At 38.5% G+C, this 27,080-nt stretch overlaps 1 pseudogene; it reads left to right on the forward strand.

Moving 5' to 3' along the window:
- Positions 1-27,080, forward strand: part of LOC125138434 — a 99,209-nt pseudogene that overhangs the window by 25,116 nt on the left and 47,013 nt on the right.

The following is a 27,080-nucleotide window of genomic DNA, read 5'->3' on the forward strand; positions in this document are numbered from 1 at the left end:
TATCTGTTTATGGTTTCTTATTTAATTTATGGTTATTTGTTAGAATAAATAAAAAAAAGAAAAAGTAACCAATAGCAAACACTGTATCTAAACTAGTAGATACAAATTTTAGCTCGCAAAAGGTGGTTTAGTTGTACTAAATGACCCCCAAGATGCAATCCCTAATGATGTTTTACTTTGTTTTTAAGATTAATCTAGAAAATTGCCTCACATTAAGGTGCAAGGAAAAGTTGTCTGATGGACAGGATGCAAAATACAGAACATACGGTCTTGCTGAGCTTCAAGATCTGCACAACAAGCTGATGCTGATTACTGTCAGTGTTAAAAATCGAGAGGATGAAATCTCAACCTACATTGAGGTAATTTTATGATTGGAGTTATAACATTCTCCACCACTTTTATCTGTTCTGTGTTTCTGTGTGTCTATATATATATATATATATATATATATATATATATATATATATATATATATATATATACACATACATACGTATATATATGTATATATATACATATATATACGTATGTATGTATGTATGTATATATATATATATATATATATATATATATATATATATGTATATATTTTTATATATATATACACAAATATACGTATATATATATAAGAAACTTACTTAAAAAATAAATGGTTCAGAATCAAATGCAAGTTAGTTTCATTTCATTTTTGATTTCATTCCTCTTCTGGCAAAATCTGTTAACATTTTTTACGTTTTTCCTAGCTTTTTGCAAATTCCAAATACATCCCTACTTTTTATCCTATCAATTTGATCCAAATTCTTCCCTCAAATGTCAAGCAAAGTGATGTGGTTAGTAAATACTGCAATATTGCTAAAGGTTAAATATCTGATTACAAAAGAGTTTTTAGAGAATCTGTGTTGTTTTCATCATCTGTTAGCTAGTTACAGTACAGACCAAAAGTTTGGACACTTTTCTTTATTTTCATGACTATGAAAATTGTAGATTCACACTGAAGGCATCAAAACTATGAATTAACACATGTGGAATTATATACATACATAACAAAAAAAATGACTGAAAATGTCATATTCTAGGATCTTCAAAGTAGCCACCTTTTGCTTTGAGTACTGCTTTGCACAATCTTGGCATTCTCTTGATGAGCTTCAAGAGGTAGTCACCTGAAATGGTCTTCCAACAGTCTTGAAGGAGTTCCCAGAGATGCTTAGCACTTGTTGGCCCTTTTGCCTTCACTCTGCGGTCCAGCTCACCCCAAACCCTCTCGATTTGGTTCAGGTCCGGTGACTGTGGAGGCCAGGTCATCTGGCGCAGCACCCCATCACTCTCCTGTGGGGTCATTGTCCTGTTGAAAAGGTGGTGTGTCCAAACTTTTGGAAGGTGTGTCCAAACTTTTGGTCTGTACTGTATGTAGCTACTTAAGTTAGACTTGACAACCTTGACTAATTAAATAGCAGGGAGGATCATGTCTGTGTAGCGATTTTGGCTCGCGAAGCAATGTAAATATTTATAAGTAATTATAACGTATATTTTAAGTTGAAATGAACGGTAATGGAATTAACGTTACACTTATTTGGTCTGTTTGTCCGGCGAACAGGCCGTGTACCCTTTATTAATTCTATGAAGGCGGTATCTTCCTGGCCAAGAAAGATTCACTTCCCTTTTACTTTATACCGTAATTTAAATTAAATTAACTTAATAGAGCATGTAGTTCAGACCAGATGTTGCAGGTACCTTAAGTTTGTGAGCGATACTCAGAGACAATCACTTGTGGCACAAAAATATGGCGTTTAATGAATGAGACAAACACAACATAACACTAAATACACAAACAAAAGAAATACAGAAAGCAACGATGAAAATAAAAATACACAAATGAAATCAAAATTGGGGAAAGGGAGGAAGAGACTGGAAAGAAGAAATTAGAGAAAGGAAGGAAGGAATGGCAAGCTTAAACTTCAAAATTAATCACACCCTAACTGGGAAATCGTCACCGGAAACTTAAATTCACCTTAAGACTCAATACAAGGTTCATACTTAAAATACGCATTTAAATTGGTTGGTAAAGGAAACGGTTACTTGCATTGGCTTACTGCACAAAAGTCCGGATGCAACAGAGAAATCTCTGAAGAATCAGTTAAGGTGGGGTCAGACGCTCTTCCAAGTTCTCCTGAAGATCAGAGCAGTTGTCGTTCTTGGAAGTGAAGCTTGCTGGAAGTTCTTTGAAGGAAGATGGAGTCGTCTCCAAGCTTACAAGAATAAGAATCTTAGAGTATCAGTATAATTGGGGAGGAGATACATACGAGTATGGCTTAATGCCGTGGGATGTGGGGCATCTTATTCACTCGTTTTATTAGTAAAAGGAAGTGTTGTGTGTGTGTGTGTGTGTGTGTGTGTGTGTGTGTGTGTGTGTGTGTGTGTGTGTGTGTGTGTGTGTGTGTGTGTGTGTGTGTATGTGTGTGTGTGTTCTGGTTGAGGGCACCTATGAGTTCAATCAGAGAATCGGCATGGGGTTATCTGGTCTTTGTGTAGGATCCAGACCTTCTGGAGTCAGTTGTGTGTGTGTGACACTGTGGGATGTAGCCCTCAATAAATCTTGGTTGATTGAAGAGTAGATGCCAAAGTTTAGGGTGCCTTGGACAAGAAATCTAAATGACCTGTTCCAGACGCTACATCTGGTAGGTGTTTTAAGGAACAGGCCATTACTTGGTAAGACTGAATATTTAACATATTTCTCTGCAATACCATGGGAAAAATTCAAAATAACCCTACTTTAACATCCCTACTCGTATTTATCAAGACTTTCAGTAACATGAATTTTTAACATGAATGTCAGGTGTGTTGAAACTAAGCTGTGCAGTGCAATAGATCTACCACAGTAATAACAACACTTGCTATTCAGAAAAAAGGCTATAGTATTTATCTCTTTTTCAGGTTTTGGAGCAGATAATAAATGTGGGAAAGTGCTTCCTTGACCTCCGTGATGCTGGACATATTCTCTTTAAAGACTGGGAGATGACTGCCTACTGCCAACAAACACATGATATTAAAATATGGGTGAAGTTTGGTATTGCAAATGTAGAGATCAAAGGTCACAGATCGTTGCTAGTTGAGTTGAACGGACTGTGTGAAAGCATGAGGAGCTGTCTCTCTGAATGGTTAACGTACACAGAGCAGAAAAGGAACACTTACTACTACTTAAATTTCTTCACAGCAAAGCAGCTAGTCTATCTGTGTTGCTCTTTGGCTGAATATCGGATTGGGTGGAAGAACATTAGCACTAGTCTTCTCAACATGTTAGCCATCATGAAGGACGACATTCAAGAAAGTGATCTGCAGAACGCTCTCACCAGAGCACTCAAAACCCCAGTTGAAAGTGCTGGATCCCAAGCATCAATCGAGCTTAAGAAGTTCCTCACTGATTATCCAGACATGATAGCGTATTTTCTCGATACAGGTTTTACAGAGGAAGAGACCAAAGCAGCAATTATATATTGTGAGGAAGATGAGCAAGTAGAAGGAGGAGATATAGACTCAAGGACTGTAGAGGAGTATCGAGACAGTGTGATGCAATGCATTGATGATCATCAGAATGATGAAGAATGGGTCAATGAGTGGTGTGAGAAATACGAGACAAGGCGGGATAGTGTCCTTAAAAATCAAATGAAATTCAAAGGTGGACTCACGACAGAAGAAGTTTCTTTTTCAATGACACAGGAGCAGATTGCAGCGGCATTTGACAACTTGGAAAATTCTGATGAGAAGATTGTAATGCTTTGGAAGACATACCACAACAAACTCTCAGGACTCGTATCAGACAAGTTTGTAGACTTAGATGTTCTTGGAGAAACCATGAACCATCTTGCCAAATCTGCTGAAGTAACCGTGACACGAAAACTGCCAATCACTTTGGAAAGGGGCAAACCCAACCTGATTTGCTGTAAAGATGTTGAAATGCTTCCACTTTGCTTATCACTGTACAGTGATAAAGAGCAGTCATTGCCAACCTATGATGAAATTCTGGTCTGTACCTCTGAGACGACTGCAGAAGAGGTGGAACTGATCATCAGGAGAGCTGTACAACCTGGCAGCACACATGAGAAGATCTACTGCTTGCTAAATGCAGACCAACTAAATCATGATGTGTCTCGGAATTTCGAGTCCATTTTTTACAAAAAAACTCAGGAGTCACATGTCCAGGGAGGCACGTATAAGAACGATTATCAGTTAATTATTTTTTGTGACTCAAAGGCATATCACAGTTATGTTGCCACTGCTTTTGACATGTTTAAGAGGACGGTTACCGAGAATCCAAATCAAAATGAGGAAATTAAACAGTACCTCCTTCACAAGCACCAAACATCCTCAGAAGCTGGAACTGCATTTACAGAATTGAACCAACCTGATAAATTTCAGCTGAAAACAAAAATCATTTTCTCTGAACATGCAGGAATGGGTAAGAACCCTTTAAATTAAATATCATTTAAGTGTAAGTGGCATTTTATACTGATTGTGTGTGTATCTCAAATCAGCTGAATGTTCTGGACCTGTGTCCTTTGGGACTTGATGATTTTTTGATGAAATGTGTTCTACAACAGGAAAATCCCTGTATGTGAAAAATCTTGTGAAAGAGTCTGAAGGAAGTCTCAGAAGTGCAGGATTTACTCATAAAACAATCCGGATAAACCAGTCACACCTGAGGACTGAGGACATTGTCTCTGAGCTGCAGCAGTATGAGGACAAACCCACAGACAAATTCCCAAGAATCTTTCACTTTGACATTCCTCCTGTGGTTAGTATTTTTATTGTATAATATGTTGCTAACATGTAATCTTTATACCCTAGTTTAACCTTCCTATTTTCCCTGGGTCTTTTTGACCCGGCTGGAAGGTTTTAATGTGCCATAACTTGGGTTTTCTTCCATGTATTTGCCTGAAATTTACCAGGATTGTTCCAAATTATGAACTTTGCAAGGAAAATTAATTTTGTCTATTTTTGTTGAACTATGTGTTCAGACAAATATATATTTTGCGTTTTGGATCCTTTGGGTCATTTTGACCCGGCCACATTTAGTGGGGCAATAGATCACACTTTTGCCCTTTTCAGCGCAATAAACATACATACAGACACAAAAATGCACACATAAAATGTCCACTAAAACACGCACCCAAAACACACACTCACACCACACACACGCACACACATATACACACACACACAAACACAAATTGGGCATTGCATTTCATTAGGCCTACAGAAAAAATAAAGCCAAACATTTGTAAATATTTCACACTTTTGATATGCCTTCGCCTAGCAGAGGGCATAATATGATCTAACGAAATGATGCTACACACACACACACTCACACAGTCAAACACTGTTCAGAGCATTGGGCATTGCAATTCAGTTGGCCTCCAGACAAAACAAAAGCTACATATCTGTAAACATTTCACGCACACACACACACACACACACACACACACACACACACACACACACACACACACACACACACACACACACACGCGCGCGTGCACACACACACCCACTCATACACACATGCACACACATGCACACACAAACACACACACACACACACACATTGGGCATTGCATTTCATTAGGCCTCCAGAAAAAAAAAGCTACACATTTGTAAATATTTCTCACTTTTGATATACCTTTGCCTAGCAGAGGGCAAAATATGATCTACCGAAATGATGCTACTGTACACACACACACACACACACACACACACACACACACACACACACACACACACACACACATACAAGCACTGGGCATAGCAATTCATTAGGCCTTCAGAAAAAACAAAAGCTACTTATTTGTAAATATTTCACACTTGTTAGATGCATTTGTACAGCTGGGGGCAAAATCTGATCTACTGTACCAACAAGCTTTACACACACACACACTCACACACACTCACACACACTCACACACACTCACACACGCACACACACACACACACACACACACACACACACACACACACACACACACAAGCATACATATGTTCAGTTCTATGTTACATGACAATAAATATTGTCAAAAAGTTTTTGAATTGTACTGAATTTATTTGATTGACAGTCAGTATTGATTGCTTGCAGATGTTGATACTACTAGGCTACATAAATATATATCACACTAACTAGTTAGACATTATGATCTTCCAGACCGTCGCTTCAAGAAATTTCTCTTACTGGACCTCTTTCAATTTAGTTGAATACCTCTGCTCTATAGTGAAAATAATTAAAATTTCTGGAGTTTTTTTTTACTAAAAATGAGGCATTTTGTATATAAATAAGAATTATTATACCAAATATAATTGTTTTTGCAAAATATATGTTAATATGTTGGAAACAAGTTAGACTAAAACAGTGAAAAAAAATGTCTATCATATATACTTCACTTTTTATAAGCAGTCAAAACAGACAAGGTCAAGTTGACTCAGCGCTCCTAATTTGTATAGGAGGACAATAGGAGGGTTAAACCAGAATCACAAAGAGAGTAAAGCACTGGTTAGTAAGCAGTAATCTTGTGGTTTGCAATTTGTTAAGTGTGCTCATGAAGTGCTGAAAAAACATCACAAATAATCCAGAATAAAGGGTTGGTACATCAGTTGTAAAAAGGTGTGCGATCAGTTAGCTAGTAACTGTGTATGTGACACTACACCTAGTGTGTGGGTGTTGTAGTCACTGTTTGTAGTTCATGGTGCATTCTGGGAAATGGAGTTTGATACTGATTCTAGAGATGTTGGGAGTTGGGAGTTTCTGTCCTGAGTTGTGTGATGGAGGCCGTTCTGTAACACTGCTAAATGGCGATAAATCGCTAAAGGCTGAGAGACATTCCCCATATCTAGTCTATTGTGAACACAACTCTGCTGTACTGTATATCATTTACTGACTCCCACACTAAATTCTCTGTTCAGGTGACAAAAGGACTGTACACCTTTCTGCTGCAGCTGTTTGTGTTGAGGTGTTTCCAGAGCCCTGATGGGATCATATGGAGATACAATCACTCCCACATTTACTTAGTGGAATACACAAAACGAAAGCACAGGGAATGTGACCGGCACAGCTCTGAGGTAATCACCAGGCTTAGATTTAATGCTGTAAATATGTTGAGTTTAAATGCCAGAAACTGCTGGCTTAATGTTTGGACTGGATTCTGCTTTATTGTAATTAATTTTTATTTCATAAACACACACATGCTTCTCTAGTGAGTAGTTTTAAACATCTACTGTATATATCCTGTAATGGGAAAAGGTGAGTCCTTCATGTAGTGTATTTGTATTTATTACATTTTCTAGACAATTAGAAAAAAACTTGGTTAATTAAAATCTAATGTATTAAAGTAATCTTTTATAAATCTTGTATTAAGGTGAATCAAGATCTATTTTTAAACATTTAGTAAAACCATAACTTCTGTAATTATTTTTACTCTCAGATTTCATCTCAAGTAGAAGATGCAATTTTGGAAATGTTACCATCTGTGAAGTGTCTTACCCCTGAGGAAACCCTGAGACACCTAGAGCAGCAAGGATCGTATGATAAAGACTACCGGCTGATGGACGATGCAGAGTTTCGTAGTGAAGCCTTTCAGCGCACTTACCAGTACTTTAAAATCTACAGACTAAAACAAGACCAACTGGAGAGCTTCTCGTTCAGTCCTGGATCTGTTGAAGATTCACCAAAAGAATGGTTGGAGTGTCTGTTGCAGTTCTGTGACATTAAAAACCCATCTTGGGGAGAACTCAGAAATTTTACACACTTTCTAAACAGTCAGTTGAAGAAATGTGAGCAGTCTATTTTTTGTAGCCCTGCCTTAAAAGATGACCTGACAGGCTTTAAAAAATTTGTTGTGAAATTCATGATGACAATGTCCAAGGATTTTTCCATGAGATCTCTGAAGACATCGGATGACAGTGATAAGACAGCAGAAGATGGAGCAGCAGAAGACATAGTTCTCAGAGAATTTCAGCTGCGAAGACGATGGGAGCAACAGGCACATCCTTACATCTTATTCAATGCGGATAATGAGTCCATGACGTTTTTAGGATTCCACATTCACAATTTAGATGCAGTTGATGCTCAGACTAAGGAGGTAGTGGAAAAGAGGATTATTGATAAGAGGCTTTTTAGCCAGTTGTCAGCTCAAAGAGTGCCCTTTAACATTAACTTTGAGAAACTGCGCCGTGTTGAACAACTTCATATTATTGGCAGAGTGCTAGGTGTCAGTACTGTGATGGATCCAGATGATACGTATCAGTTGACTTTAGATAATGTGATGAAAATCCTTGCGATTCACCTTCGATTTGAATCTGACATTCCTGTGATCATCATGGGAGAAACAGGATGTGGAAAGACCCGACTGGTCCAGTTCATGTGTGACCTGCTGAGATCAAGGAAGCAGAGACAAAACCTGATTGTAGTGCGAGTGCATGGAGGCACATCATCAGAGGTCATTTACCAGAAAGTGAGGAAGGCAATCGAGATTTCAAAAGAAAACGAAAAGTATAATTTAGATACTGTGCTATTTTTTGATGAAGCTAATACAACAGAAGCTGTTAATGCAATCAAAGAGGTGATGTGTGACAAGACGGTAAATGGGGAACAAATTGATGCACCTAGACTTAAGATCATCGCAGCGTGTAATCCCTACAGAAAGCACTCAAAGGAGGCCATAGAGCAACTGGAAAGAGCTGGACTGGGATACAGAGTCAGAAGTGAGAATACGGAGGAGAAACTTGGGCAGATACCAATGCGTCAACTGGTCTACAGAGTTCAGCCATTACCACCAAGCCTTACTCCTCTGGTGTGGGACTTTGGAAAGTTAAATGAGCTCACACAGGAGCTTTATATCACACAGATGGTCAAGACTTTCTTTTGCAAAGAAAACCTCCCCAATGCTGAACAACAGGCTTTATTTACAAAGGTAATCTCTGCCTCTCAGAAGCATATGGCAGAGCTTACTGATGAATGCCGGATGGTCAGTCTCAGAGACATAGAGCGATGCTTGAAAACAGTCATGTGGTTTTATCAACAAAGGCAGAAATTATTTAAGGAAATTGACAAAATTAGAGTAAAGGAAAGAGGCGTTAATGATCTGGAGCGATCTCTTATTCTTGCAGTCGGAGTCTGCTACATGGCTTCACTAGAGAAACGAGATGAATACTTGGAACAAGTTTCAAAAGCTTTCTCTCTGTCCTGCAGTGATATTCTGACAGAGATTGAGCTTTGTAAAGATGCCTTCATCTCAAACGTTGACTGTCCAACTTCAGTGGCAAAGAATGAAGCTCTGAAAGAGAATGTATTCATGATGGTTGTGTGCATGAACTTAAGAATCCCTTTGTTTCTGGTTGGAAAACCTGGAAGCTCAAAATCTTTGTCCAAGACAATTGCTGCTCATGCAATGCAGGGCAAGGCTTCTCCAAATGATCTTTTTAAAGGATACAAGCAGGCACAGCTGGCCTCATTCCAGTGCAGCCCACACTCATCTCCTGATGGCATCATCTCAATATTCAGGCAGTGTGCACAGTTCCAGAATGAGAAAAATTTGAATGAATATGTTGCTGTTGTGGTCCTGGATGAAATTGGATTGGCAGAAGACTCTCCAAAAATGCCACTGAAAACATTACACCCCCTCCTGGAATATGGATGTGTTGATGATGAAAGTCCTAATGAGTTCAAGAAAGTTGGATTTATTGGAATTTCCAACTGGTCATTGGATCCAGCAAAGATGAATCGTGGTATTTTGGTTCTGAGAACATCTCCTGAGACAAAGGAGCTGGAAAGCACAGCTCGTGACATTTGTTCAAGTGATAAGGAACCAGTCAACACGGAGATTGCATGTTTGATTCCAAAGCTTACCCAGTTCTACTTAAAAGTACTTAAAGAACAGAAAACTGAATTCTTTGGACTCAGGGATTTTTACAGTCTCGTAAAGTTGGTTGTGTCTTATGCCATTAAAGAAAATGGCAGTCCATCAGATGAGGATCTAACGAAAGCTGTGCAAAGGAATTTTGATGGTTTGGATTCTCTCAATGTTTTGGAAATTTTTTCAAATATTTATAAATCAAGAACTAAGAAATGTGACACGGTCTCACTTCTCAGAGAAAACCTGGACATCAGGACCTCAGGATTTACTTCCAGGTACCTTCTGCTGCCAACAATCAATCATGCTGCTCTTCAGATTTTAAAATCCCAGAACATCATTGATGAAAGCAGTGTTGAAATCATCTTTGGCTCAGGATTTCCACATGATGAGGAATACTCACAGGTTTGTCGCACAGTAAACAGAGTAAAAACATGCATGGAGACAGGAAGGTCAGTTGTCCTTCTCAATATTCAAAGCCTATATGAAAGTCTCTATGATGCTTTGAATCAGTGCTACGTAAAATTAGGTGGGAGCTACTATGTCGACCTGGGGCTAGGATCCCATAGAGTTAAATGCAGAGTCAAAGATGAATTTCGACTGATTGTCATTGAAGAGAAGAGAACAGTGTATGAGCAGTTCCCAACACCACTGCTAAATCGACTGGAAAAACACTGTTTGGAGATGAGCAATATTCTCCCAGACCATGCTCAGGAGATGAAGACTGAATTGGAGGACTGGCTGAACCTATTTGTTACACGGGATTCAAATGAGCGAGACCAGCTCCTTACCACCAGTAGGAAATACGACACTATAGTTGGTTACACAGAAGACACATGCGCGTCTATCGTTCTGGTGTGCGCTCCACAAATATTGTCCCAGGAACTGGATCAAGATGAGAGAGTGAAAGTTCTTGAAAGGCCCAGGAAATGCTTCTTCAGTGTGCAACCCCAGATTCAGTTTTGAGAGCAACTAATTACATGGAGGAACATTCTGAGAGATTTCTTGAGGTGTATTTTACAAAGCAGCCACATGGCAACCTAATAGAAGCTTTAAAAAAATACAGAGAGACTGAAACCGATGGAATTTCCCTTGAGGTTTGATTTACATGTGTATTTGTCACCTCATTTTTCTTCATAGAATTCTATATAATAATGCATTGAATTAATTGTTTTATTATGACTCATTATTTAAAACAGGTATCTACATATTCTCGACTGCTCAATAAAAGAGATGTGGAGAAAATCAGTAAGGAGCTTGACATTGTGGAAAGTGATTCCTGTCTCTTCCTGCTGAATGAATTTTACACAGAGCAGTCATTTTCTCAAACAGTGAGGTAATAATGTTACCGGATGTTGTAATAATAATAATAATAATAATAATAATAATAATAATAATAATAATAATAATAATAATAATAATACAAATAAAAATAATAATAATACATATATTAACAATAGAAATATCTAACAATACAAATGTTTTAGAATTATTTTACAATGATTTTAAGTAAACAAATTCATCTATAGTATTCTAAAAGATAATCTGTAGACTTGTTGTTGCTTTCCAGTATTGTGACCAAAGTGATTTTGTTTCTTCTAGTGAATTTGTTGCTGCTGATGCAGGAGCACGCAAGCTTCTGCTTCTGCAGTCTTACTTTAATGATCCAAAACAAAGTCAGCGACTTCTCTTCTGTGTGAGGTAAACACAGAAACCAATGAATAATATATTACTGTACTGTATGTTCATGGATTTTGTATGTTTTCAAGTATTAAATTTTTTATAAGCAGAGTTGGACATTTAAAAACTGGCACTTAAGAAGTAAAGATTAGCAAAATAACCAAGAAATATGTAACCTCGTAGGTGCCTTTCAAGCAAACCCGTGGCCACCAGCATGCCTCTTTATAGGCTCTTGGTCACATACCTGCAAGTAGCGCAACTCGCGACACCCGTGCACTCCGCTATTTAAGACCCTGAGTTTCGGCACTCGGTGTGTGGATATAGTCTGTGCCAGAGTTAGAGCAGTAATACGTATCAGAGCACGTAGCGCTCTAAGAGGTAATATATATACACACCAAAAGGAGTTATAAAAAAAATTATGCGTGGCATAGCGTAAAAGTCTTCGAAAAGAAGAAGCATTTTGATTGAGTTTTCAGAGTCATATATGTATGTCACAAGCTTACCCCCTTCACTTTCCCATTATTTATATTTGCACCATTTTAATCCTATCCTGTCATCACTCCCTATCCATATGTTCAGCAAGTTTCTGATTCAGCTGTAGACAGCTTGGAGACGGTAGCTTCTACGGTTCCAGAAACATGTTTGCCCCCCCCGCCACAGGGCTGCCAGGGGGCTACCATGCATTTATATTGCAATGTTTATTTGTGTTTGAGATGCAGCCCTCTCAGTTCCCTTCTGAGAAGGCCAAAATTGTCAACCAGGTTTTCCCTGGTTGCGGCAGCATAATTGGGCCATGCAGTCAGTCGTGGTCTGTGGCTCTCATATGCAGTTAATAAATGCCCTGGCAGTTTTCCAGCATCTCATCAACGAGGTTTTCAGGGAGACCCTGAATCGCTATGCCTTTGTGTACCTGGACGACATTCTCATCTTCAGCAGTTCATGGAAGGAACATGTCGTACAGGTCCACCGAGTCTTGCAGCTTCTCCTTGAGAATGGCCAATACATGAAGCTTGGGAAATTACAGTCCCATGTGAATACCATCACTTTCCTGGGCTTTTTGTTCTCTTGGGCCAGCCTGAGCTTGAATACACTCTGTATCAGGGCGGCCAAGGAATGACCTCAGCCATCCTCAGTCGGTGCAGTCCAATGCTTTCTGGGCTTCACTAACTTTTTATTTTTTTCAAATTTTTTTTTAAACTTTTTTTTTTACCTTGCCCAGCCCACTTTGCGATCTGACCAATAAGCTTTAGGGGAGGTTTGTATGGGCCGTTGAGGCCCAGGAGGCCTTTGAGGCTTTGACGGAGAGGCTGATTTCGGCCCCCGTGTTTCGGGTGCCTGATCCAGAGGTCCAGTTCATAGTGGAGGTCGACGCCTCTGACATAGGAGTAGAGGTCTTTCTGTACCAGTGGTCAGGAGCAAAGAAGAGCTGCACACATTTCTCTTGCCGGCTGATGGTGCCAGAGAGGAATTACGATGTAGGGGACTGTGAGCTCCAGGCCATTAAATTGGCTCTGGAGGAGTGGAGGCATTGGCTGGAGGGGGCCAAGCACCCATTCCTTATACAGACAGACACAAAAACCTGACCTACATCTTAGCAGGACAAGAGACTGACCTTGACACACTCTCCTGTCAGTGCGACCCCCAGTCAAAGGACCCCAACATTCAGAGGACGTTCAGGCTTTTGTGGCTGCCTGCCAGACATGCGCCCAAAACAAAGAGCCCCTGACGCACCCACAGGGGTTGCTCCAGCCCTTGCCCATACTGTCCCATCTGTGGTCACACCTATCCCTGGACGTCATCACCGGCCTGCCTTGCTCCCAGGGAATGAGTGTGATCCTGGTGGTAGTGGACCAATTCTCTAAGGCAGGCAAATTTGGCCCACTGCCCAAACTTTCCTCAGCCAAGGAGATAGTGGAACTCATGTTACAGCACATCATATGGACACACAGCTTCCCCTCTGACTTAGTCTCGGATTGGGGCCCCCAATTTGCTAGCCGGTTTTGGGGGGCTTTCTGCTGCCTAATAGGTGCCATTGCCATTGTAAACCAGGAGTTGGTTCACTCTCTCCATTGTTTGGCAGGCCTCCAACCCGGGCAACCTGGATCAGACATCTAACATGGGCTGAGTTTGCCCTCAACACTCTTTGGCATTCCACCATGGGCATGTCACCTTTCGAATGCCAGTTCGGCCATGCTACATTGGGCCGTTCAAAGCATATGGCAGCTGCCCCAGTCCATGACGATCAACCCTACATTCCATGTCTCCAGGGTGAAGCCAGACTTCTGTAGCTCTCTAGCGCCATCTGTTGACCGGGCCCCACCCCACGCCCGATGTCACGGAAAAGGTGTCAGTATTTGGTTGATTGGAAGGGCTATGGTCCGGAGGAACACTCATGGGTCCCTGCAAGACACATCGTGCACCCGGAAGTGGTTAGAGAGACCAAGCATACCATTAGGGGCCGTTTCTAGGGGCGCGGGTACTGTAACGCTGCAGCTGCCTTTTAGGAAAACCTGTGGCCACCTGCACGCCTCTTTATAGACTCTTGGTCACGTAGCTGCATTTAGCGCATCTCACGACACCACATAGCGCACTGAGAGGAAATATAAGCACTAGGAGTTCAAAAAGAAAAAGGTTTTTAGTTGAGTTTACCTTTTCCATAGAGCAAAGAGTTTACGCTTCTGTGCTCATCCCCGGCTATTGCTTCCATGCTTGTGTATATATATATATAGTCACGAGCTTACCCCCATTTTATTCCTATCCTGTCATCACTCCCTATCCGGTTACACACTTGGTAGACAGTCTACAACAGCTAATAAAAGAATAACAAATATTTGTGGACCTGACAGTATATTAAAATGTTTTTGTCCCTTATTGCAGTAATTATTACTGTTATATATTTATACATGACATGGTTATGCCTTATGTTTGAACTACATTCCCATCAACCCCTGCACATCACTAATCACTTACTCCTGTTTCTCAGTTGACTTTGATTTACACCACTAAGTTCTGGTTCTGGTTTCTTTTTGTTTTTCTTTGTAATGCTCCTGGTGATCTCACATTTTTCTTTCTGCTTTGACTTGTTCATAGTCCTGTAGTTGTTGCCGTGAGGTTAACTCAATCTTCCTGTTTATTAAATGTGTGAAACTTTCAGACACAGCATTTCACGGATCAGATGTTCAGCCTCACATGGAGCTGCTTTTGATGTTGTCCTTCTCACAAGGCTCCCTCGGATTTCAGGCGGCTGTGGATATATTGCTACATTTGGAGGTTATTTCTGTTTAATATTTTTAAATTGCAAAGTGCAATAAACAAAGCTGTAGCTTTTATGAATAATGTGCACATACCTGTACACGGTGAATCCAGACCCGGTTAACTAGCGTTATAGACTCCAAAGCACTTCTGTAAGTCACTCTGTATAAGGGCTTCTGAATGTTTCAAATGTCACTGTGAATGTGTCTCATTTAGACGGCTGGGTTCACTACACATAGATGAACTAATCGGAACTCCAGGATTACCGGGAAAGATTTATGAACTGCAGAATGCACGACTGTCTCAGAGACTCTCGCAAAATGTTCCAATTCTGCAGCAGGTAATGTTGATATCACTTTGCAGCCTTTTGCAATTTTAATATCTTTTGCCCTGTAGTCTACTATAGTTATAGCCATATAGTGTTTGTATTATACTTATAATGTTGGTAAAGTAACTGTTTTACATATTTACAGGCAATCCTGATGTGGATAGTCCTAAAACCACATTTTCTGAAAAACAGGTAAGGTGTGTGTGTGTGTGTGTGTGTGTGTGTGTGTGTGTGTGTGTGTGTGTGTGTGTGTGTGTGTGTGTATTTTGTGTGTGTGTTCTTCCACTGCACTCCACATTCAGCTTCAGCAGATGTTTAGGGACCTGTCACACAATGTTTCCACTAGACCAGCGGTCGGCAACCCGCGGCTCCAGAGCCGCAATTGGCTCTTTCATCCCTCTGCTGCAGCTCCCTGTATATTTGGAAAATAAATATTTAATTTAAATTAATTTTATTTTAGTTAGTTTTTTTTTTTTTTAAATGTAATTCTAAATTCTAAGATTATGATGCTCTTGTAACATTAAAATAAACCGTGTTTAATTTTTTGTCGCTCAAAGTATGCGTCATGACTGACGACTTGAGCAATCTGACACGCAGACGCATTTTTAGTTTGCTGCAGCCAGCAAGTTAAAATTTTGATGTCATTAATACGAAGAGGACTCAATTAGACATTGCACATTTTATTTGAAAGTAGCCTTCAACCCAGCATCTTTTTTGTTAACGTTAGTTCAAACTGTCCAAAATATTTTTGTTTGCTTGCAGAAGTAAAATTTTGTTTACTCGGTAGCAGATCATTGATTTCATAAATGCAACAAACTACAGTTTTTTCTATACTTTCCATGAAGGTAAAAAACGATATTGCAGTGTTATCTTCATTTTAGATGTCAAAAGGGTTTTGTGGCTCCCTGTGTTTTTTTTCTGTGGGAAACGGCTCCAAAGACTCTTTGAGTGTTTAAGCTTGACGACCCGTGCACTAGGCCATTGAGAATTTTTCTATTGTTGGACTGTCACTGTGAAAATTAGGCCTGTCCTTGCTTATCTCTGTGTAAAGTGCGTCCCTCTAAACAGCACTTTGGCTAGACTTTGAGTCCAGTGTTTGGGGCTTCTGGTCTGCCTGTGACACAGCACTAATGTTTATATTGTCCACAGAAAGGAATTCTTTTGCTTTATGTTTGGGAATTTGTTCTGTGTGATTCTTTTTTAAATCAATATATGTTTATTATACTTTTTTTCCTTGCAGCATGTCTTGGTTGACACACACTTGTTAATGAAGAAGTCTTTACAGAAGGGAATTATGCAGCTACACGACAAAGCAGATAACACACAAAGAGCAACAAAACGTATAGAGATTCTCCATGGGCTGCTACAGAAGAAATACTCTGGTGAGAAGTCAACTGGAAACAATCTCTTTACTGAGTAACTGGAAATGATGCCTCACTAATGCAGTGTTGTGTGGATTTTAATGATCCGACTTTAGAAACAACGTTATTAGCAGCTGCCATTGCTTCATCATTTTTATGTTCTGGCTCTAGTGCATGACTAGTTTATTCAGTTTTGTTTTTATCAGTAGGATGAGAAAATGTACACATTAATGAATTTGTTTCAACAGCATCTGATGCTTTTATTAAATCACTGGAAAGGAGAATAGTCAGTTTCCTCTCAGAGCTGGAGAAAAAGAAAGGAAAAGAGAACTGGGTTGTTGCTCAGGCACTTTCTGATCGTTTTGTTGCCGAAGGCAGTTCATTCAGGTATATAAACATATTGCGTATAGTTTATTTGAATTAAAGGTATTATAAAAATAAAAAGGAGAAAAAGAATGAAATACTTGAATAAAAATGTATTTACTTTTTAGGCATGTGCTGTGGGTTCATCTGGAGGACAGCGTAGCCTTAGCCATTGCCCACATACTGGCAGTCATTGATGGAGACAACAACCTCGATAATCTGATCAATGATCAGCTGTTGGAAAAGGCTGACTTCTGGCTGAATGCGTTTCAGGGGGATCACTGGGATCTGCTGCACATTCCTGTCACTATGTCAGTATTCATTGTTGTTCTTAATTAAGGAAAAATGGGCTTTGTTTAAACCTTTTATGTTCATTTAAAATATTATTTTTTAGAACTTTAATTAATCTGTAATTAGTCCTATGGTTAATGCTGTTATAAATATGTGATATGTATAAGTATTCATTAATGTATTAAACACAGATCAGCCATAACATTAAAGCCAATTAGGGCTGTTTTGGTTGCACAAGGTTCCAAGAGGTGGCAGCAGATCCTTTAGGTCCTGTAAGTTGTGTTGTGAATCCTCCTTGGATCAGACTTGTTTGTCCGGCACATCTCACAGATGCTGGATCAGTTTGGGATCTGTGATTTTTGGAAGTCAACACTTTAAACTTTGTAATGTTCTTTAAACTCTTCCTGAATGGTTTATGCAGTGGGTCAAAGAGCATCCTCCTGCTGATAGAGGCCATGAAGTCCAGGACCCAAGGTTTGCCCAACTGAACATTGCCCAGAGCACCACACTACATCCATAAGCTTACCCTCTTCCCATAGTAACACACACACCGGCGTCCACATGATGTAAAATAAATTGTGATTCATCAGACCAGGCCTCCTTCCTTTGCTGCTCCATGGTCCAGTTTTGATGTGTCCAGTTCTTCTTCCACTGTAGGAGCTTTGGGTGATTTAAAGGAGTCAGCATGGTCACACTGATGCTCTACAACTGCATATACTGTGATGCTCTGTGTGATCTGACTCCTTTCTATAAAAACCAGCAGTCACTTTTTACTACAGTTTTACCTACAGTAGCTTTCTGTGGGATCCGACCAGATAGACTAGCCTTCACTCCTCCATGATTCTTGGGCTCCATGACCATCTTTGTGTTCATCAATTACTTTACCTGTCAGTGGGTTTAATGTTGACCGATGGCTGATCGATGTATATGTTTTTATATGTATTGTCATTGGACTTGCCTTGACTTTAATTAAGATATATATTTAATTTATATATTTATATTTTATCATTTTTATGTTTTTTCTGCTCTAATTTTCTAGCTATCAGGGGCAGGTATCTGTTCTGTCAACAAGTGGAGACCAGACAAAGTCATGGACTTGTCATTTCCCATTTAGCTGGGCTTTAAAAGAGAGATTTGAGGAGAGATTTGGTCATGTGTCATCAATCTGAAAGGTAATACATGATGTTTGAGCTGCCTGAAACACTGATGTTTTTTCTTTACATTATTGTACAATACAAAAAATACAATACAGTATTTGAACCTTACAGTACGCTATTAAATGATATTAATTACATTGGTGGAAATTTCATGGGGTAAAATTGATAAGACATACCGAAGGCTGTGTGAATTGTGAATGTGGATTTATTAAACAAAACCTAATAAGATTTGAAGCACGATTTGCACAGATAAAACTAAATGCAAACTAGAAATCATGGCAAAAAGAAATGTGTATTTATAACAGCAAGAACATGTTTACTGGTGTAAAACTGAATGTTTAGATTTTCAGCGTTTACTGCTATTTATAGGTAGATATGTGTAACGACATAGAGCATAGCACATTTTGTATCATACCCCCAGTTTTTAAGGATGTAGAAATATTGGAACACTGTTTTTTTGCACAGGTATGTCCTGTTAGATTATTGTTTAGACAGTAACTAGCTACATCAACACTTAGAAATATTTTTGGCTGTCCATGGGAGAAAAGCAAGCCATTTTGAAGCAAGAGAATAAGTTAGAGGCACTGCACATTCCTCATAGTCATTGCAACAATCTGTAACAAACTGAAAACATAACAACTGGTGTTCTAAGCAACAGCAGAAATGAAAAACTGGAGATATGGGATGAAATCCCCAAAATCAAGAGTCCAGTAAAGTCACAATACACTATTGGGAGAAGACTTCAAGAGCAGAAAAATAAAAGGGCCAATAAAAGATGGAAACCACTGATCAGCAGTGAGAATCAGAAGAGCAGACTGGATTGTGCTGAGATGAGACACAAAGGTGTTCATCAGGAATAGTCTTGTAGCAAGACAATGATCAAAAATACATTGCCTATTCAACAGGGACTTCATCAGAGGGAAAGTGGAAGGTTTTTAGACTGACCATAAGTCAACTGAGTCAGCATTTCACATACTGAAGAGGAGTGTAAGAACCACGATTACCATTTAAAGTGACCACTTGGGTGCTAGCAATTGTAACAATACCAAGACAAGGTGTACGTGACCATGATTAACATTTAAAGACATCAGCTAGACAACAAGGTGTAGCCCAACATTTGGGAGACATTCAGTTCTTACACTCAATACACATTCAAAGCGGAACTTCATTTAAATTACCAAAAGGGAAAAACTGTATATAAGGCTTGAGCAGAATTTGCTCATTGTTCTTACTGACTCCGATGAACCCAAAGTACGTCATGTATTTTCACATGCTTGCTGGAATAAACTTCTTGTTCTTCATTAAGATCTTCAATATCATCGTCTTATTTTACACTACGCATTTTTTATTTCTTACAGGAGCAAAAGCAAAGTGATATTTACTTTAATTTACCGTATCAAACCTATCTGTTCCTTTCCTTAAATAAGCAAAGAAAGGTAAAGTGTGGGTGCTACTGATACCAGGAAAGTTCTGTGTTTTATGTCCTTTACCACGTTTATATGTGAATACCAGGAAATAAAATCTGAAATTCCAAACAATCCCGGATTTCTTTGTAACCAATGTGACTGATTTTTTTTCAACACAAGTGTTAATCCAAGTATGTAATGAAGAATTTACATGTATGTACATCTTCACTCAGTCATATATACTCTCCTAGGACCATGTGTTAAGCCTTCTAAAAGGTACGTTGAGAAGTTTGAAGAACTGATACCTCTCCCTGGATTAAAAGCATCACACAAGGCCATAAGCTGTTTGCTCTGTTTTCTCTGAAGATCTTGTAAACATCTCAATGCCATCCATGTCCACATGAACTAAATAAGGTAAGTGAAGAAGGAAGTATTTTCTGAGGTATTCAGAAAAAATTAGGAGCAATAAAAAAATTCTACTGAGTTGATTCGTTGACTTAATGTTGCATAATTATAGATGGCCACAAGCCAGTTGCTTGTTGCTTGTATAGATCAATCTCGTGGTGGTATAATACCACTGGTATTAACCAAATAAATTACCAAATTCTAAAAATGAGGAATAACAATGTATTATGGTTATATTTCCTACTTTATACATAAATGGAAAAAGTAATGATTTAAAGTGACAAGCTATACTGAGAGAGTTTTTATGGAGGTCTCCCAGTGTCTGTAGGATTCATTTGTGTTCTTTTGGGTTTTATTCTCGTTTTCAGTATATTTGCTAAAACTGTTCTGTTCTGCAGTCTTTTTCAGATACACTCACTAGACTCACACCACGTCTCTATCACAATTTAACGGGAAATCCTGACTCTGTTCCTCTGCCATGGCTGTATGTAGTTAATAAGTATATGCATGACAACATCAGCTTCTCTACACTTTATTTCCCAAACATGGATGTGGTCACTGCTGGGGAAGCAACCGAGGTAAGATTTATTTTTGTTTGAGTTTCATTTTTGCCATTCAGAAGTCAATCCACATCAGAAGAACACAATCATATACACTTGATGTATATTAATATATTGTTATTTTGAAGGCACTCAGCCAGGTTCTTCAGGGCCTTCAACCAAAAGAAAATGAGTTGAAAGATTTTGTCAGCTGCCAGGAGTGGCTAAAGAAAGTGAAGTCCCTGTCTGTGACTGTTGACTTGATACTTTCAGAGGACTCGGTGATATCATGTCATGCTGAAAATGCAGAAGAAATGCTAATCACAAAAGTCAGGTATGTTTCTGACATTCATTAATACTTAAAGACAATGAAAGACATATTAACAGGGGTTTTACTTACATGACATTTATGATCTCCTTTTCTGTTAACCAGCTATATGATATTACAAAAACTGGCACTGGATCATATTCCGATTAAGGGTCTGCAGTCAGGATTTAATAGAGAAATTACAAACATCATTATTCAGATCTCAGACCTAACTCCAGACTTATTCATGAGCTGATGTTGTTTGGATAACATGCTATTTTACATAGAATAATGAATAATGTTTTATTTTTGTTGATTAAAATTGCTTTGTGAAACCTATTTAAATAATCCCCAGGGTTCAAGGTCAACTTTCTTCAGTCGATAATAGAAATAATTAGAATAGCATCATGTGATAAGTTCATGGTGTGAGGACCTGTACCATTTGACCCATTCAATTTTTTAACTGTTGCTTATGGTGTAACTAAGTTACACCATAAGCAACACCTCGAAATATCAAGTTGCATAATACTGAAGTACAGACATTTATTGCACACACAGAAAAAAACAGCTCACTGATACCTGTTTCATATTTCAGACTTATTTGGCAAAGTGGATAATCTATCTACTGATGGACCACCTCCTACAAATGAGCAGGAAATGGAAAAGAAATTGCTGATCATCTTGTAAGAAACCTGTTGTTTGCGTGGAAGGTATGACAATTCTTTCCATTCTTTTTAAGTTTAATAAATCATTATGTATTATTAATGATCACTCCTGTAAATAACCCTCAATGTTATATTTGTGCAGAAACTAAACTCAGAAGAAGGGAAACAGATGGAATTTGTGATTGATCAAGTCATCCTGACTCTGGCTAAATGTAGCAAGAATGCTTGTAATGTGTTTAAGTGAGTCTGTCAGATGAGAAACAACAACAAACGTTTCACTTTAACACACACAAACAACTGATGATCAGTATAATGATGAGTAATGTGTCTGTGCAGCTAAATATCTTAAATAACTTGAAGCTATGAGGAAAAACTATTGAGTCCTGTACTGTATCGATCTTCACATTTAGCCATTTATATGTTTGAATTTATCGACTTTTTTACTGAGGTGTCAGTTTATAAGCATGTTGCATCAACCTGGAATCCACTGTTCCATGTTACAAGGAATTATAGTCTTTATGCATCAATCAGCCTTAACATTAAAACCACAGATTCACTGGTTGAAGTGAGGAACACTGATGATTTTGTTAGTGTCACCTGTCAGGGTCTGATGCATTACACAGCAAGTGAAAAGTCAGTTCTTGAAGTCGATGTATTGGAAGGCAGGAAAAATTAGTACGTGTATGAATCTGAGTGACTTATCACGGGCTAAACTGTGATTTGTATGTCGTTTGGGTCAGAGATTCTCCAAAACAGCAGGTGCTGTGGAATGTTAATGGTACCCTAAAGTAAAATGCTCAATAAAGGTACAAGGATTGTGTGTGTAGTGAAGGCCAGTCATTTGGTCTGATCCTACATTAAAGCTTCTGTAGCACAAAACTGCTGAAAAGGTTTCCTGAAACCTTGAGTCCTGGAGTTCATGGCCTCGTTCAGCAGGATGTTGCTACCTGACACACTTAATAAACCACTCAGGAACAGTTTTGAAGAACAATCTTAATTTGATCCAGCATCTGTTGGATGTGCCCAACAAACAAGTTCAAGATAAGTCCAAAGAATCTGCTGCTAAAGTCTTAGTCTCAGATACCACAGCACACCATCAGAGGTCTGTGGAGTCCATGCCTCAATGACTCGGAGCTGTTTTGGCTCTACAAAATGGAACTGTACAATAGGCAGGTGGTTTTAATGTTATGGCTGATCAGTGTATAAACATATTAGATTACTTAACACATTTTTCCTTCACAAATTTTCAGCTTTCTTTACTGAATTATGTAACATAAAGTTTGAGAGAACTTCAAGAACGACAGGTTATTAATGTCAATAATTGCCTCAGTAACTGACCAGTGTACATTGTACAATAGACAACTGACAATTGTAAGAGGTCACTTGCAAGCATATATAATAATTAAAGGTTAGAAAGCTACTGTAAAACTTTATTCTCTTCTGTCTCAGAGCGTATGTGGCTACTGTGATAAAGATTTCACAGAGGACAACACAGCTGAGGTGGAATGTGGACCCATGTTTCACATTTCTTGTTTAAAGGACCATGAAGACCTCGCAGTGTAGGAAATGCAAAACACCGATCAGTAAAGACTACAAACCTTGTGGAGTTGTGGCCAGTAAGAATATCTCAATTAAAATGTTTATCATTTTATTCTTGCAGAAAGAAATTCAAAAATTCTAACCTTTAGAAACTTCTAAGTGTACACTTCTTTCCTTTTTTACCAGAGACACCTTTCTGAAAGTGAACCGATTTAGAAGAAAGTGCAATTCCTTCTTCGTGGAGTTCATGTGGAACTTTATCAGTAGCAAAGAGCAGCTGACTGACAACGTACTGAACAAACTCATGGACTATGTAAGATGTAGCCCATCTACAGAAGGTAATGATTTAAGAACTTGTAATGAAATGTAGTTTGTGTACAGTGTGTGAATTAATAAGTATTTCATATCAAAATGTCCTGAAATATATAAAAAAAAATATATATGACTGAATTAGACAAAAAACTACCTGCAGTAGTGAAAATGGTCTTCAGATTTATGCTACATGAAGAAAATAAACAAATAAACAGTATTAAAATGAATAAGAATGAATAACCTTAATGTAAAAGATTGTTTCTTCTTAAGTGATATGAACATATTTTTATAGCTCCAAGTGGGAGGTCCACATTACAGCAGTACATGAACCCAGACCCGGCTGTCCAGTCTCTCGTACTCAAGATCCTACTGAAATGCGGGTATTGTGTTCATTTGGATCTCTGCTCGTAGAATAGTTGTCCAGCATTAGAGAGTAAAAGTAAAACGTGATGCAGTGGATCTTATAATTGTGAATACTGACCTCTAATTGAATGGCAGTGGTTTTCTTGCAGTATGTTTAAGAGAATATATTAAGCTATACCAATATAATGTTCTTACTTTTGACCAATCAGAATCTAGAATTTGTTAGCATTGTGATATTTGTATCATCATGCTATTATTTTTAACTGAAATCACCTAATCACCTAAATTGAGAGCTGGTGTTTGTTTGTTTTTTGGGGGGGCCAGAATGGAGGAAACAGCACCTCAGCTCCAGATGTTCATTAAAGAGGCTGTGAAATCAAACGAGAGGAACGCTGATGAAATCTACTTCATGGTGGTGCGCAGCATCGAGGTCAGCACTGTCTCTCGAATTGCTCCAAGGCGTTATAATATAAAACTCTTCTAGCAGCTATTATAAATCAGATTAATCTGTGTAAAGTGCTTGTAGGATGATCAAGAGCATTAGTGAAACCAACATAGCAAATATAAAGTCATGGAAGTAACACAAATCCTGTTGTCATCCCACTAATGCAGCACATAGAATAGCACTTGATCCAACACATCATGCCATTTTACAATGGCCATGCATCAGTGTGAAACATCCAAACAACAACATTGAAAAAGCTTAGATTTATTCAGCTTAATATTCTGTTTTATAAACTGTACTTATTAAAATATTCTGCAGGATCACATCCGCTTTTCCAGTCAAGGATGTCTCATAAACAAGGCAGTCAAATGTCTTGGTACCTGTGTGTTTATCGAGTCTGACCAGAACATGATTTCTGAGGATCTACACACCATCGCAAAACTGCGGTTTGCCATCACGGTTGCATCTGAGGCCATCAGGATTGTACTGTGTGAAGGTCCTTCAAAATATTTACTTTCAGAATACAACCTCTATGTTCTTTTTAATGTGACTTTTTCTGTCCTTGCACACATTGGCATGGACGTGATTTTTGTGTGAAAGCCACACAAAGTTTAGACCATTTAGTTGCTATATTCTAATGTAACCTACGTTTCTTTCATTTCTCCTAGAGTACTTATCTCATTTGCGTCAATATAATGAACTGTTCTGGTTACTTTAACACTCTCATTCACAAGCACATTGCAATTATAACATGTGTGTATGAGCAGCTCCACACACACATGAGAAGGCACACACATTACTTTCATTAGCACTACATCATCAACCTCCACATTTTAAAGTTCCTTCTAGCTATTTTCAGAAGTAGCTTTTAGAGACTGGAAACAAATAAATCAATACCTAGTAACAGACTAAACGTTACAGTTTCTTTAACCCAATAGAGATTTTTAGGGCTATTGGAGACTTTTATTTTGAAATAATTACAGTAGAAAATAATTAATAGTGTTGTTTTACAGGAGCTTTACCAAGGCATTAGCATGTGGTGGTGGTCATTTCTGAAACTTTTTTGAGGGTTAATGGAAAACCCCTGTTCATTTTTGTGTTTATACTTTAGAGGTCACAGATGATGCTGAAGAGTGCAGACATCTCCTACAACGCTTGAAACAGCTTTTGTCTGACACGGACAATCCGTGGATACAGATATTCCTTTTACGCAACATCTGTGAGACACATGGATTCAGCCTGGTCCATCAACTGGGACAGAGTGAGAGGTTTCAGTGGACTATACCGAGTGAGGTGTTAGAAGAACAGGTACAAATCTGCACATTCTTCTCCAGAAATTCATCAGATGTGAAGTTGGGAATGAATTAACATGTTATGAAGGAACAAATGAACAGCATACACAACATACATTTTTGTCTTTCAGTCATGATTATTAAATTGAATGTAAGTTTATTTTTGATAAATAATCTGTACATTTCGAAACATTTTTTATTGTAAAGCTGTAATTTTATTCTCAATGTAACAATTTAACAGGACTCTACACGAGCAGTGGATCAGTTCCTGATGTATGGACAAATGTATGAGAAGATAGTCGTTGACTCATTCAGAGCTTTAAAAGAGCCTTCACATGAGATTGCACAGGTTTGGACTTAAATAATAGTAATTATAGTAATAATCAGAATTATTAGTTTTGTTTCTATTGTTTGTGTAGAAAATAATTAGTGATGGTTATCTTTGTGTATATGTGCTGATGTGCTGTTTGAAAATAACCGGACTATATACATCATGATGTGTTTGATTTACCAGGAGTTTGAAGGCAGCGCGTGTTTCCAGGTGTGTATGGCATTAGCTGCATTCAGGCAGCTCACACAGAACACAGCTTCAGCCGACAGTACAGGCTCTCTGGTGAGAAGTGTTCATACACTTAGAATTCTTTATTTTTTACTTACATCAGTGCATGATGATTGACTACAGAGTCTTCTGCCATGACTCTGCATTAATCATCAGGAGTATTAATATGATAACTATATATCTAAACTGGAGTTTCTTATGTCGTTGCATGTCTTTGCTGCATAGTTCAAGCCATTTATAATGTGAATGAAGCACAACATATGATCTGAGTATCAGGGCACCTGACTAATGATCTAATGACTCTACATCACACACACTCCTCTGTAACTCATTTTAGATCACGAAGATGAAGATGAAGTCAAACACAGACACCAGCTGGGGTCAGCTTGTTAAAATCTCTCAATCAGAGCTTGGGGATTGCAGTCTGTCACAGATTATCTTACACACTGCCCTAGTAGCACACATTTCTACAGCACCAGAGATGAAACTGATAAATGCTCTGTGCTTCAGTCCAGGAAACTGCAAGGTCGGTACTTTACAGAGTAATTTCGTCAGTTGTTTTAAAGTTTTGTGGCTAATTACCTGTCAGTGCAAAGTTCAGGTTTTGAGATCTTCTACATTATGTGAGAAAGTGATGATCTTCATACAGTGAGTCCTGTCAGTTAGACACTATTTTTGTTATCACTCTTTATTGTCTGGGTTAACACCAACAAAGCTCAAGAGCAGAGTTTGTCATCTCTTACACTAGCTCTTATACCTGAGCACCTTGATCTTTTGAGCTTTAAAAACCAGAGGCATGTTGTAGTGAATTACTAACACTAGAGTTAGCAGTCAAATAGAAACACTAAACATTCAACTGGGTTATTTACACATAAGGGTTAAAATGCCTAAAAACTAACCATCTGACCAAAACCATCAAGGCTCAA

Source organism: Tachysurus fulvidraco, chromosome 9 (genome assembly GCF_022655615.1).
Source record: "Tachysurus fulvidraco isolate hzauxx_2018 chromosome 9, HZAU_PFXX_2.0, whole genome shotgun sequence".
Lineage (NCBI taxonomy): Eukaryota > Metazoa > Chordata > Actinopteri > Siluriformes > Bagridae > Tachysurus > Tachysurus fulvidraco.